Raw genomic sequence first — 4,926 nt, 5'->3', positions numbered from 1 at the left:
TCCATCGCTCTTGGCAATATTAAATATAAGTGAGTTATGTATTATACTCAGGGATGTATAAAAACAATAAACAAACGCCAAAACAAACAAAACGCGAACGCAGCGGCACGTTTCCTGCGCGCGCGGTCACCGCCGCCCGCCGCGTTTGACGGTCGACGGACCGGCGCGAGACTTTATCATAAAAAAATACACGGATGGCAAATATTTAGCATAGATTCTTTGAACGTTCTCTGTATTATGCGCATTTAACATCACGTTCCGCTTCGCTTAATATACGCCCTCGCAATTTAATTAAACGTCAGTCGCGCGCGTCCCGTACGAGACGCGCGCGCGCGCGCGACACCGGCGACGCGTCGGCCCGGCGCCTTTCTCTTCTCTCGCAGCGAGGGAACTTATTTTTTCCACCCACGTGACGAGGTCGGTGAGACGAGGGTAGGAAGGTAGAGACGAGGGATGATGCCATATTGCGTTATATCGGGGACACAAACGGGAGGGAAGATATTTAAAAAGAAAAAAAAAAAGAAAAAAAAGAGACCGAACACACCGAGCGGGACGGTTGCTTGTTGGCCTTTGACCCGACGTGTCTAGCCGGCTAGAACCGTTGCTTGTCGCGCGCATCCCCCGCGCGCCGCCGCCTGTTGGTGGCAATTTCAGCCCTGTTTTGAATTTAGATGGAATTTAGGCAAGCTGTTACGGGCCCGGCCGCCTCAACCTACCCCCCTTCTGCGTCCGGCCCCTCTTGGCGCGATCTGCATATGAGGGGGTGGAAGGGAGGGAGGGAGAGAGGAGGGGAATATGTGTATCTACACACGTTTAAACGCAGAAACCTGTATTGTTTACGAGTGAGACGTGCCTTCCGGTCGAAATGGTTTTCCGCCTTCGGAAATGCGGACAGGATATATACGTTATATTCTCACGTTCCTTTTTGACACCGAGGGGTGGTCAGAATTCCCGCCCGAGGACGTGCGAACTATCGTCAAAATTATTTCTTGAGATTAAAATTTGTTTTGTAAATTTCTCCTTGTTTTCGCGACAAGGCTACAATCCGTTCGAAAGTATTGAAGTTGCATTTTTTTTTTTTTTTAACCGTTAAATGTTTTTTGTTCTCCAACGATCGATTTAGCTCCGGTTCTCTCTCTCTCCCGGTTTACCTTCTAAGCAAAGAAATGTAGTTTATCACGATTTTTTCACAACCAGGAAAAGGGAGGAGGAGGCAATTTCCCCACGGATATTGTTCGATCAATTTAACGCGTTTCACGGCGCTCGTTGTTTTGTCCGAACAAGCTTTTTCCTGAGACAAAGTCCCGCCCGAAGCGAGAGATGCGGCGGGAAGCGAATAAATCGCTACCGCACATTTGATCGTATATAAAGCTTACTTGCTTGAATGGTTGAATCCTCAGTGATTCGGTCGGGAATATCTTGCGGCGCAACCGTCTCTTCCGCGAGAGAAACGTGCGGAAGAAAACGAGACGAGAATGGACCGCGCGCGCGCTATCATTCTTTTCTTCGGGATAATTACTCAGACGTTCGTAATGGGAAAACTGAGAGAGTTTTCAAGCATAGGTAGAAAGAATTTTTTTTTTTTTTTAGTTTTAAATAGAGAGAAAAAAATCACGGAAATTTGCCCCGTTACAAAATTTTGCGAGAGTTTCCGCGTTGTTTGAAAAAAATACAAAAAAACAAAATCCACATCTGTGTGATACACGAATAAATCGTGTACGAGAAAATTGAAAATCTGATTAAATTATTAAATTACACAAAATGGAATATTTAATGACGATCTGAATTTAATATTTTATTATGATGTAATTTATTATAATTGAAGTCTAAAATTAATTATTTATAAGAGCGAGAGAGAGAAATTTCGACGTCGAAAATTTTTCTTCTAACTTTTTGGAGTAATGTATCGAGGGATGTCCGAAAGTACGGCGGTAACAAAGAGAAATTACGTTTTGTCATTTTTTTTCTTTATTCTTATCTTCAACGCGTTCTCGCCTCTCTCGTTTTTTTTCCCGCTCGTTCTCGGTATTTTCTGAAAAATGTAAGTGGCGCTCAGTATGTATTGCTATCGTCGGAACGCACCGCTTGTGCCCGTCTTCTCTCTCGCGCGAGAGCTAAGTGATGTACGCGTCGCGGAATCTGGAAGCTTTCACGTGGAAACTCAAATACAGGGGAGGAGGAGAGGGGGGGGGGCTATACGAGATCAATAGTTGTGTATCGCGACGTTACGTATGTTCCGAGTTCCGATTCGAATACACGGATACGCCGCGTTCTTCTCTCTTCCCCATCTTTGCGGGATACGATGAACAGCATCAATTTCTCGTCACGCCAGTCGAGAGAGAGAGAGAGAGAGAGAGAAAGAGAGAGAGAGAGAGAGAGAGAGAGAGAGAGAGAGAGAGAGAGAGAGCGATTCCGAGTTCTTTTGCTTCTTCTATTGTGAGAAGCGAGGCGAAGAGCGTCCGTCATCTCTCCCCCGCCTGGGCATCGAAATGATCGCGAGAGAGAGAGAGAGAGAGAGAGAGAGAGAGAGAGAGAGAGAGAGAGAGAGAGAGAGAGAGAGAGAGAGCGATTCCGAGTTCTTTTGCTTCTTCTATTGTGAGAAGCGAGGCGAAGAGCGTCCGTCATCTCTCCCCCGCCTGGGCATCGAAATGATCGCGAATCGTGGCGTTCACCGCGGCTGAAGTATAAACGGCGACAGATATTTTATCGCGTGACTTTCTTCGATAAAACGTCGCTGAAATATCGCAAAAGAATCGCGCTCGAAGAAGATTCGATAAGTCTAATAAATTCCGAAAACAGAAAATGGTGCGAAATTTTTACCCCCGAAATTTGATCGCGGAAATCTCTCAACTCTCGTGTTCGCAACGCGAAATTTCCCCGATTAACTTTCCAACTTTCTGATGAAATTAATTCAACAACAACAACAACAACAACGAAACCATCTGACATTACACGTCAATACAGGGGAAAGGGAGGAGACAAATGTAAATTGAATTTTTGCGGCGCGCAGATTCCCGAAGTGATTTACGGAGTTCGATCGCCGCGCGCGATCGAATTTTGTTTGATATGTGAATTATTAAATTTCGCGTGTGTTCGGTGTGTCAGAAACGGGTTGCAAAACGCGCATTTCGAGCAATAATCCCCGAGAGAGCGCGATCTCCGCGCAAAAATATTATACGCCCCCGCAAAGTTCAAAACCCCCCACGTCCGAGCAAAATTAAGATCGGAGGATCTCGCACGTGCGGGGCGAGCAACACCTCGGAAAGGGGGTGGCAAACGAAGGGGTGGCGATATGGCATTAAAAACTTAATTAATTTAAATAATTTGCAGAAGAAGATACTCTTTTGATCTTCAATCGGATAAAAAAGTTGGCAGTCCCACGTTGAAAAGGATCGCAACGACGGCTGAACGTTTTCAATTTAATAAACAGTTGTGAAAAAAAAAAAAAAAAAAAAAACATCGGATTACCAATTCCTTGCTCGGCTTCTCTTTCCGGCGCGTCCTCGCTCGCTATTTTATCTAATTAAATTTCATTTCAGGATTTTGCCGAACAAACGCGAAAAGCGGCGTTATAGAAAACGCATATTATCCGAATATATGTAGGTAATTGCGTCGCGTACGTACGCGAGCGTTGTGTTTAAACCAAGCGACTTTTTTCCGGAAAAAAGGAGATCTTCAGTCGCGATACGTCGTCGGGTAGAACTCTCTCGTTGTTATCGCGAAAAATCGAGCGAGCGGAGTACAATTGGCGTTCGCGGCTTTTCGATGGGCGCGCTAAGGCACTTGATAGCACCGTTCCCAGATTGATATCAAGCAATTATCGTTCACGTGATAGAGCACCGTTTCCCGGAATCTCGTTCGCCCCTTCTCACCCCTCGTGGAAGTAATACGGTCGCACACGACCGCGCGCGCGGAGAAGAGAGAAAGGGTGACTGAAGGCGAGGGTCGGAGATGAAGGGGAAAGGGAAAAGGGAATATCCCGAAGTTACAAATCGCGCACCGCCGCCAACTTTCCGATGATTTATGCAACCCCGCGATGACTGATGATCCTCTTTATCAGATAAATGTACCGCTGTCCCGCGACGATCAAGTCTTCACGTGTTTGCTGCATCTCTCATAGTTTTTGCGCGGCTCATTTATTTCCAGCTTAACTTGCGGCGGTGCGCGAGCGCGCGAGCTTTTTGCTTTTCTCTCTTGGAGTAGCGCAATATTTGACGCAACAACAACGCAATATTGCAGTTTTTCCGGCAATAAATCTTACTTTTCCTTCTTTTTTTTTTTTTGTTTTTTTTAGTTTTCAATTTCATCTCATTAAAACGGAAGTTTGATTTTTGTTTCGATATATAATTTTGAGACAAAGATTGAAAGCGCGCGGTTTCCGCAATTTTAGAAAATTACTCGGTGCTCGTTTTCGAGTTAAAACAAAAAAAAAAAAAGAAAATCGCGCTTCGCTCTATCTTGACGTTGCATTATCATAATAAGGGAGGCGGTTGTGTATGTGTGGTTAAAGGTCGGAGTGATACATGAAACTGCGACTGGCAAAATGTTACAATTCCCCTTTGGAAACTCGTTTTCACATGCGCAATGCGGGCGCAGTTCTCGCGCGCCCGCGCAATGTTACATAATTATCACGCGGAAGGGTTTTGGCTCGCGTTCCAACTGCGAATACACGGCAGGAGGATTACCGCCATAACACTTTATCCATTAATGAAGTGGTCCATCGATCTGTGCGCTATCTCCGCGGCTCGTATATCTCGCGGTTATTCGATATTTCTCAAATATCATCCACCTCCTTTCCCTCCCACCGCCGCGGTTGTTTTTTTTTTTTTTTTTTTTTTTTTTTTTTATACCTTTTACGGACCATTGCTGTGTATCTCAATGCCGCGACTCCTCGCAAATCCTAATTTAAAGCGCTCGAATTTTTTA

This window comes from Pseudomyrmex gracilis, unplaced genomic scaffold, assembly GCF_002006095.1.
Source record: "Pseudomyrmex gracilis isolate BER0280 unplaced genomic scaffold, ASM200609v1 scaffold_7, whole genome shotgun sequence".
In the NCBI taxonomy this organism is placed as follows: Eukaryota; Metazoa; Arthropoda; class Insecta; order Hymenoptera; family Formicidae; genus Pseudomyrmex; species Pseudomyrmex gracilis.
Note: the sequence above shows the minus strand (reverse complement) of the source record.